The following is a 10,956-nucleotide window of genomic DNA, read 5'->3' on the forward strand; positions in this document are numbered from 1 at the left end:
TACCATCAATAGTTAGCATAAGACGACAATGCTTGAAGCCCTTTATAGAAGGATGAAATGCCCAAAAGACTCGCTAAAATACCTTTTCCTTTCGCATATTACGTGGGAATGTTTTAGAAATTACAACACATCCTAGATTTTTTTGCTCTAAGGCACCAAAAAAATATGGCAGTTTAGCAAATGATTTATAGAAATCATTAAACAAATTAGTTAATGTTTTACGCTTGCCTTTCAAAGTCTTAGTGTATGAGATCCGTGATTACTACTCAAAAAGTGCTATTTCATAGCTTGTAATTAACTCTTATAAACACTTTTGAGTAGTAGTTATCACCTTTTAACCCAATTAACATATTAAGGACCCTTGCAATCAATTCTAATCAAATTGTGTTAAGTTTTGGTGTTTTGATAGCTTTTTGATCATCAAAGCAATCTGAGATTGAGGAGAGTTCTTTGGAATCCATGGCAAAGATGTCCGGACAAGGCGTCCGGACACACCATCGGAGAGCAGCGAAACGTGGGCAGTAGCAAGGCTTGCTCACTTTAGTTAATGTTTTCCATCCGGACAGCATATCTGAATAGGATATGCTATCGTCCGGGTGTGATGTTCACAAGTGCCGTGTGCTTCTCCCTAAGGGAGTCCGGATAGGAGAGCGCGCCATATCTTCTTGGGGAATCCGGATGGAGTTGATCCAGATAGCCTTGCGCGCTCCGTGTCATCTGGAAGAGGGGTCCCTACACCTTCCACACGGGGAAGAATTCTATTCGGCTGGCATTCCATCTCATCTGGATATCTCACATCCGGATGGAAAGGAGGACGTTCTGTGTGCCGACATTTCATAGCCAGAATTCTGTGCGCCGACATTTTACATCCGGATATCTCACAGCCAGATGGGAGAGGAGGACGATTCAACTTCTCCGGATAGACATATCCGGACCTTCTGATAACGCTTACCCACAGAGTTTTTCTCTCAGTATACAGTGCAGCGGTGTTCTCCTGAAGCTTCCTGATATTTTCGACCGACATCTTGAGATATTTTCGACTGACATTTTGAGATATTTTGGGATATTTTGCTTTAGATATTTGTTGTCTAAATCCCCAAACTCTCCTTGTAATCCACCTATCATAGGATTCCTTAGTCTTTAAGCAAGAACAAAGGGGTGAATAAACCTCTTATATATAGATCTCGGGAGCTTGTTCTTGAGATCCATCTTTTAGACACATCCTTTGTACAGTTTTGGAAGGAAGTAAAATACAGAGCACTTGCTCTGCTTTTCATATATATTTGTTTTCTCGTTAATTTTCTTTATAGCCAATCAAACTCTGAGGATTTTTCCTCAGAGGATGAGAGGCTAGGCTCTTCGTCTCTTGGAGTGAAGAAAGCCGGGTAAGTTTCTTCATGCATAAATCGGAAGTTTTGTTGTTTTAGTTTTTAATGAAGAGAAAGTGTGACCCGTTAATGGTTTTTATCTTTTTAGTTAACTTAAAACGCCTTTAACTCACCTGGGCCAACACTTGGTAAGGCAAGTGATCTCCATCCATTGAGATGCACTTGTTTATATCTTACGAGCCTTTGGGAGGTGGTTTAGAGGTAGGATTTTCTAAAATAGCCAACACTTGGTAAGCTTTTGGACTCTAAGGAGACATCCATTAGTTATCTCTTGCGAGCTTGTGAAGGGAAATCCAAGGTTAAAGATCACCTTGAATGGCAAATGCTAGGTGAGAGGCACGAGCCATTGCAAGTTGCATCAGTGTGAGGGATTTAGTGTTTGAACCCATTAATGGGAAGCATCTGTACCGCACCGGTTAGAGAATTAACTATATGTTAATTCTCTAATGCGAGGAAAAGAAACAAGTGACCGAAACTCTCTTTTTGTATAAGGAATCTGAGCCTAGTGATCTGAAACTCCAAGAGACACTTTTCTTTGTAAGTAAAATCAGTTACTATTTTTGGTTAGTTTAAAACCAAACCTTTTTCATTTAAACATCTTTATGTTTTCTTTTAAAGCTAACCTTGAAATGAAAAGGCACAAATTCATCTTTGGAATAATATCAATTGTTGAATGAAAACCCATCCCAGTGAACGACCCTAGAGCCACTATGCTATGCTAGCTAAGGCTATCCTAGTACATGGTGTAATAGGTTATAAATTTTGTTGATTACTCCCTGAGGACCACAAACACCAGCTGGACACGAATCAAATGGCACCACTGTCAGGGACCATTGAGAGGACATGAATCAGCTGAGGCACCAATTGGGAATGAATCAATCCGATACCTGAATCTTTTTACAACACTTGCTTGAATGGTAACCACTGAAAGTGTGAATTGTGTCTTAATCATTCTTTCTATATGACCGGCTATATGGTTCGTGTCTAACTGATGATGATCTTCGGTCATGCAAGTATTGACACATGTGTGCGGGTCACTATATTTATTGATCTTAAATAAAGATGTCCCTCTAACAACCGTAGCATGAAGTCTCCAAGGACATTGAGACTGTTCAGCTTTCTTGCATCTTAGGACCAACAATTTCTTTGTGGATGACAAAACAATATACTTTTGGTGCAAATTAATAGAGTACATCTTTATAGCATGTTGCAAATCTCCTTTGGAATTAAATATTTGGCCAACTATGAACTCTCTAATTGGGTGTCCCGTAAGAGTGCTTCCCCATGGGGTCTAATCACTTAACACAACATGACCAATGATTTCAACATTTTCAAACTGTGGTGATGGTGCCAAATGATATTGCATTGGAGATAATTCATTTGGGTCATCTAAATCCTCTGTATCAGGATTGTTTGACAAGTTACATCATTTCTCATCTAAATCCACATATCTTATTTGTTCTCTTTTAATTGCCTCATAAACAACTAAAAAATGCAAGCTACCTTCCCTCTCCTGATTATCATCATTATGAACATCCTCGGCTCCTACACTGTCATCATCACATTGTCTTATTTCTTCGTCTTCCTCATCCTCTTCTGATCTATGCTCAAAAGTAAATGGATTTTGAACATTACTAGCAATACATGTGTGGACCTGCATTTTTCACATGCGCCCTCACTTGATTGGCGAGACTTGCTTTTATTGGTGAAAATTTTGTTTTTGAAAAAGTCGGAGTCACCACTTATTTTATTTTATTTTTAAAGGGAAAATAAAACAAGAAATAAAACCCTAAAAAATGACTCCATAGTTTTTGGAAAAGCGTGTTTTTGAAAAACCCGAGTCTAGGTTTAGGGATCAGGTTACTTATTGGGAAGGTACCTCTAGGAGGTAGCACCCCTCTAAACCCTATAGAGGTCTCTACTGACTAAGTCGAGAGAGATGTGGCAATTAATTGGTTAATTATACATACCTAAGTAGGCTAGGTGATTTCAAAAATAGCATGCCAAGCCAAAAATTCAAATCATGATCATAAAGAGGATTTAGGGTGGGTACCTGAACTGTTTCTCAAGCACTATCATAAGACATCAAAGTTAGTATAGAAATATAGCACACAACATGTGTTTTATCCAAGCAAATCAAGCATACATCTAAGCATCTAAGGATCACATCAAGCATAAATATGACTCACAACAACATGCATATTCATAAAATTTCGAAAAGTAAGTGATAGAGAGCGTACCTGGATAGCATGCATAATTTATAAGATTCCTCAAAAAAGGCTAGAGTGGTTAGGACAAGTATATATTATATAACATCTTTGTTATGTCTAATACACATTAGAGTGGAATTTAATTATGAAAAATTTCAAGAAGCAACTCCTACAAAGCCTAGATTAGATTAGATAAGAAAAAGTGATATGCATAAACAAATTTTTTAAGAATAATAAATGATCACATAAAATCATAAAAAAAAAATTTACAAATATTTCAAAGTGTCTATATCACACGAAAAATAAATCCAGGGTTGGATAATACTCAAAAATATTTTTAAGATGCTCAAGTTAATTAGATGTCCAGAATCTAGCATGCACAGTTGGCACGACTTTGAAAAATCATATCTCCCTCAAAAGGCATATTTTTTTAAATATTTTATGTATCTAAGATCAATTTCAAGAAGCCTAGAATTGATAAAAAATATTGAATTAAATTTAAAAATTTTTTTGTTATTTAATTTTTTCAAAATGATCTCAGGTGTCCAGAACTGGGTAAAAATAGAGACCCCCTAAATACTCATTTATATCTTCTATTCTAGAATGGATTTCTAACTCAAACGAAACTTTAAATTCAATTTCAAGAAGTGAGGAAAGTCATAAAAGTTTTGGAAAATTTTTAAAAATATTTTGAAGTTGCTAAAATGAATTTTAAATCTAAAGGGCTGGTGGCTAAGTGAAAACTGGTAGAAAGGAAGAGTTTTGAAAAAATTTCTTATGTAGGGGTTCCATCAAATCCCCATTCAATTTTTGTAAGTTTTACTTGTGTATCCCCATTAGTTTGGGAGCACAAGTTCAAACCTATGTGAATAAAAAATCAAATTTTTTAAAAACAACAAAGGAGAAACACAACTTAAATGAAATGAGCTGCATAATTTTAATAGAAAGTGTGTTCTTTGCCTAAAGCTAGAATGAATGTTTTCTATTTGGTGATTTAAATGCTTTTGAAAATGGCTTTAAGGGAAGTAAAAGAAAGAGTCCAATGATTTGTTAAATCCCAATCAATAGATACAACATAGAGATTTTTTATTTCTAACTTAAAAGGGTTTTGAAAATAAGAGAAAAGCTAAATGGGAACCCCTTTTTTACTACCTTTCATTTGGGATCAATGAGCCAAACCTATGATGGAAAAATTCATTTTTGAAAAAATAAAATTTGACTCAACTCAAAATGTCAATTTGATAAAATAATAATAATAATAATAATAATAATAAAAAACATTTTCTAAAAGAAAGTTCAAACTCAAGAATTCCTTAAGGTGCCTACAAAATAAATGTCAAAGATAAAGAGAATTAACAAGTCGATAAAATATAAGGAAGCCAATATCAACAATTATGTATTAAACTTTGGAAAGTAACGAATTAAATAAGAATCAATTAAACTAAAGAAATTATGAACTTGAATATGCAACGATTTAACTAAAACTGATATTCTAAACACTAAATAATTAGCAAGGTAAATCAAACTAGCAACTTAACAACTTAAAACAAGTCTAGATTTTAACTAAAACTAAAATTCTAAATAACTTAATAATTATGGATATTTAGCTAAAATTAAAATTATAAACAACTTAACAATTGGCAAGAATCAATCAAACTAATAAATTAATCCTAAATCTTTGAGACTAAACATTAACATGAAATATTGGAAATAACAACAAGAGATATTGAGATCATGAACTTAAAAAGAAGATATCAACGAAAAAATGCTCAAAAAAAAAAAATATTAAGGCCATACATTGTCATGGAGATTGAAAATTAACAACAAGAAATACTAAAATGTGAGATATCAAATCAATGAAGACTGACTCTAGAATGTGAAAAACCTAGGCTACCATAATTCTAACTTAGTGAAAATAAAATAAAGAATCCAAACAAAAATTAAAGAAATATCAAGATTTATACAACTATCATGATGAACCAAAACCAGAACGGAAACAAAGTTTCAAGCTTCTCTAATCAATATAATGGATAAAAATCATAACTAGATTAAACTCAAACCTCTCTAATATAATCTGATGAATTCGAAACTAGAAGTAAATAATTCAAACCCTATCAATTAACATAATGAATCAAAGACTAAACCCAATTGCAATCAACAATTTTTTTTTCTTTATGTAATAAATCAAGATTTAAATAGAACAGAATTCCAACTTACCTTTCCGAGCAATGGCATGGATTGTGTCTTTCTTAAAGTGGCAGCTGTGTGGATGAAGACTGGATGAGTGGTATTCTAGGTGGACTGTCTGTGGTTGTGTAACATGAAGAAAGAGTGGAAACCTGTCATCGTCAGACTTTTAGAACATTCAACAATTTGTGATGCTTCTTTGCTCTCCTAAGTGACAATATGTGGGTCCTTTTGGTGGCAAAGGATGTGGTGGTGTGGTCCCTTTCTTTCATCTCGGTTACAACGTCTCCAAATCTCCAAACCAACAACCTCTTCTTCTCAAAATCCCGGCCTAAATCCACCTAATGTTGCCTCCCACTACTGTATTAAAATGGTATCTGATTCTAAGAGATTGCAGCCCATAAAAATTCTGGGTTAGTGAGCCCCTCGAGATGCCTTCTTTGCAGCCCAAGCTTCTTAAAAATATGGACCGATTCTCCAAAACAGCAGTCCCCCGAGCCTTTCCAAACACGGACTAATGGTCTCCCCAAAAAGTGTTGACCCAACCTCTCCAATCTCACCCAAGTTGTTCTCCTTTTCTGTCAATGGTGCGACTGCACCTTTCTTCCACCATCTCCAATGGTGCAACTGCACATTTCTTATTTGTTGAATGGTGCCTCTTCCACCCTCTATCACATGCTCAAAATGTTCTTTCTTTGGTGTGACCATTTTCTTTTTTGGATGTGTGCTTCATCCAAGCCTCCTCTTCGGCAAAACCAAACTTTCCGAGCCTTCTCCATGTGCTGGAAATTTTCTTTCAATGGTGCGGCTACACCTTTTCTTCTCTTTCAATGGTGCGACTGCACCTTTCTCACGATCAGAATCCCTCTTCTGCTCCCTTCGAAAATTCACCTCTTAATCATTTTTTTTTAGTCAAAGATTTCCTCCTCTCCCACTCCTTGATTCCACCAACATGGGAAGATAACTCACTAGCCCAGAGAGAGACTCAATCACCCGCATCATTCCAACGTGGTCAGAACTCTCTCTTCTCTAAACATAGCTCACATTTCGTCCCTATACCTCTGCACTCCTTCTCATTTCCTTCAAAATAGTCTGGAGGTCCTTCCAATGTCCTCGTTTTGGTTGGTTCAGATTATCAAATTCATCTAGAGTTGTGTCATAATCACATGATGTCGTAATGTATGGACTACTAGCTATTCTACCAAAATTGGTACCTCCATGATACATGTAACCATTTTGGGATGTGGGCAACCGAATAATAAAGATTTCGCAGTCCAACATGGGTCCTTTCCACCCCAGTTCTTAAACCAGTCAGCCTCCACATTTTGGGTTTGTTTGCTGAATTTGGCCAAAAACTCTCATAATAAAATCCATGGCAAGCATTATAATAATATTAGGAGCATCAGCTTGCTGACACATGACCCAAGGAACCCCAACATTCCAGCTCAAGGGCCATTCTAGCAGCCCATTTACATAGTCCTTCCCTCTCTGACCAAATGAGCTTTCAACATTTCTATATTCATTCTCAATCTGCAACATGATAATTGGACCACCTTGCCAAAAGAAAAGCATTTATTTCTGCATCAGATCCGTTATCTTTTTAACGAATCGCTACATTTCATCTGTGAATGGTGCATCATAGCATATTCCTCCATTCAGTCGTGTACATCAAGGATCTTCTCATAAGCAAGTTCATTTTTAGCACAACATGAATATTTCTTTTTTAACTTCTCAACGTCAGTTATGTTGAGATTCACTGTTGGGTTGGATTTATCAAGTTCCTGAGCAAGCAACTTTGTCAAATCAACACCTCCAAATTCAAATCTTCTCAAGGTAATGTGCTGAACTGCACCTTCAATTACTGGTGCAATATCTATATTCCCATGACCAATATCAACAATGCAGCCTGAGATTCGTCCAACAGCATGAAGTGATAATACTACTTGCTCTGATGCATAAAAGTCGGAGATATTAAATGTTTCAAACATCAATTGCACCAATTGTTCCCTAGAAGCCTTGGGAATTGAAAGTGGGTCTGTAAATAAAATATGTCCTTCATTACCCATTTCCCATCTGAGGCCAGTGTAGAGAACATGATTCAATAAATGTTCCATGGCATCCCAATCTCTAATAAAACCTCGCACAACTAGATCAATAGTAATGTCCTCAAATAACGAACTGTCTGTCAAGGGTCCATGATTCGTTCCCAATTGGTGTCTCAGCTGATTCATGTCCAGCTGGGGTCCCCTGATTTTGGTCCTTAGGGAGTAATCAACAAAATTTATAACCTATTACACCATGTACTAGGATAGCCTTAGCTAGCATAGCATAGTGGCTTTAGGGTCGTTCACTAGGATGGGTTTTCACTTCACAATTGATATTAATTCAAAGATGAATTGGTGCCTTTTCATTTCAAGGTTAGCTTTAAAAGAAAACATAAAGATGTTTGAGTGAAAAGGGTTTGGTTTTAAACTAACCAAAAAATAGTAACTGATTTTACTTATAAAGAAAAGTGTTTCTTGGAGTTTAGATCACTAGGTTCAGGTTCCTCATACAAAAAGGAGAGTTCCGATCACTTGTTTCTTTTCCTCGCATTAGAGAATTAACATATAGTTAATTCTCTAACCGGTGTGGTACAGATGCTTCCCATTAATAGGTTCAAACACTAAATCCCTCTCACTGATGCACCTTGCAATGGCTTGTGCCTCTCACCTAGCATTTGCCATTCAAGGTGATCTTTAACTTTGGACTTCCCTTCTCAAGCTCGCAAGAGATAACTAATGGATGTCTCCTTGGAGTCCAAAAGCTTACCAAGTGTTGGCTATTCTAGAAAATCCTACCTTCAAACCACCTCCCAAAGGCTCTCAAAAGATAAACTAGTGCATCTCAATGAACGGAGATCATTTGCCTTATCAACTGTTGGCCCAGGTGAGTTAAAGGCGTTTTAAGTTAACTAAAAAGATAAAAACCATTAACGGGTCATACTTTCTCTTCATTAAAAACTAAAACAACAAAACTTCCAATTTATGCATGAAGAAACTTACCCGACTTTCTTCACTCCAAGAGACGAAGAGTAGCCACTCATCCTCTGAGGAAAAATCCTCAGAGTTTGGTTGGCTAGAAATAAAAAGAACGAGAAAACAAAAATATGAAGGAAAAACAGAGCAAGTGCTCTGTAAAATATATTTCTTACTATTACAAAAGGTTGTCTCCAAGAACAAGCTCCCGAGATCTATCTATATCATTGTAAAGAAAATTACAACTATATATAAGAGGTTATTCATCCCTTTGTTCTTACTTAAAGACTAAGGAATCCTATGATAGGTGGGTTACAAGGAGACTTTGGGGATTTAGACAACAAATATCTAAAGCAAAATATCTCAAGATGTTGGTCGGAAATATTAGGAAGCTTCAGGAGAACACCGCGGTATTGTATACTAAGAGAAAAACTCTCCGGGTAAGCGCTATCAGAGGATCCGGATATGTCTATCCGGAGAAGTTGAAACGTCCTCCTCTCCCATCCAGCGTTAGATATCCGGATATGAAATATTCGCTCAGAGGATCCAGACATGTCTGACCGGGGAAGTTGAAATGTCCTCCTCTCCCATCCGGCTGTGAGATATCCAGATGTGAAATATCCGATTAGAGGATCCGGACATGTCTGACCGGGAAAGTTGAAACGTCCTCCTCTCCCATCCGGCTGTGAGATATCCGGAGAAGCTGGAACGTTGGCCAGACAGAATTCCGGATGTGAAATATCCGAAGAAGGTGGAATGTCGGTCGGATTGAATTATTCCCCGGGTGGAATGAGCTATGTCGCAAGGGGGACCGTCTGCGTATGCAAGGTGTGGGGACCCCTCTCTCTGATGACACGGAGCGCGCAAGGCTATCCGGATCAACTCCATCTGGATTCCCCAAGAGGACATGTGGCGCGCTCCCCTATCTGGACTCCCTCAGGGAGAAGCACACGACACCCGTGAACATCACACCCGAATGATAGCATATCCCATCCGGATATGTTATCTGGATCATTGACTAAAGTGAGCAAGCCTTGCTACGTCATTCGGACAGCCTGCCACAGACCATGTTCCACCGCCATCCGATGGTGTGTCCGGATGCCTTGTCCGGACATTTTTTGCTCCTTGCATTCCGGATTTGCTTATGGCAAAGGACTTCAAAGCTTCGGTTCTTCATGTTTCTGAGCTTTCCATTGCTTTGCCATGGATTCCAAAGAACTCTCCTCAATCTCGGATTGCTTTGGTGATCAAAAAGCTATCAAAACACCAAAACTTAACACAATTTGATTAGAATTGATTGTAAGGGTCCTTAATATGTTAATTGGGTTAAAAGGTGATAACTACTACTTAAAAGTGTTTAAAAGAGTTAATTACAAGCTATGAAATAGCACTTATTGAGTAGTAATAAGTCCATCTTCAAGTGTGCATTTCATTTGGGTAGGAATTAACATGGAAGGAGCCTAATCTGGAACAGTGAATCCAACTTTGAGAAGCCTGGAACCAGTGTCCACCACCACCGCCTCCATGCTTTCAAGCTCGCAAAAAACCCTAGCTTTGAGTCTTCCCAGCTTTTAGTGCCTAAGCATCTGAAAATCTAGGCCTTAGTCACAATGATTCAATAGCGATGTGGAGTGTTTGTACCTCCTACTGTAAATCTTGTACTTTGTCTTCCTTATTCTCATGTGTCCTCGTTTCCTCATGCAAAACAAAATAAAATAAGCTTAAAAAAATAAAAAGGAAACTAATGAAAATCATGAGATTGATAAATAAAATAAAAAAAGATTTAAAAAAAAGAAAAAGAAAAAGAAAAAAACAAGAAATACTAAATTACATAATTTCATGATTTAATTAGGCAACTAATGCATATTTAAAGTCAAAGAAATTCAAGCAAATTTCTATTAAATAAGTAAATAAAAAAAAAGGTAAACAAAATAAATATAATTATTAAATGCATGCAATAATAATAAAAAGATTTTAAAAAATAAGAATAAAAAAAAAATAAAAATAAAAAAAAAATAAACAAGATAAAATAAAATAAAGAAAATCAAGCACAAGCTAGTCATACAAGCCATACAACCATACTTGAGAGGTGACCTAAGCAAGACTAGGTAAACCTAAGTGGGCCAAGGCGAGCCAAAATGGGCCTAAAGTGGT

The 10,956-nt window shown here is 36.7% G+C and overlaps 1 pseudogene; it reads right to left on the minus strand.

Annotated features, from left to right (window-relative positions):
• Positions 1-7,096: 7,096 nt before the first annotated feature.
• Positions 7,097-10,328, minus strand: LOC117931971 (annotated as a pseudogene).
• Between the last annotated feature and the right edge of the window lie 628 nt (positions 10,329-10,956).

Source organism: Vitis riparia, chromosome 15 (assembly GCF_004353265.1).
Source record: "Vitis riparia cultivar Riparia Gloire de Montpellier isolate 1030 chromosome 15, EGFV_Vit.rip_1.0, whole genome shotgun sequence".
In the NCBI taxonomy this organism is placed as follows: domain Eukaryota; kingdom Viridiplantae; phylum Streptophyta; class Magnoliopsida; order Vitales; family Vitaceae; genus Vitis; species Vitis riparia.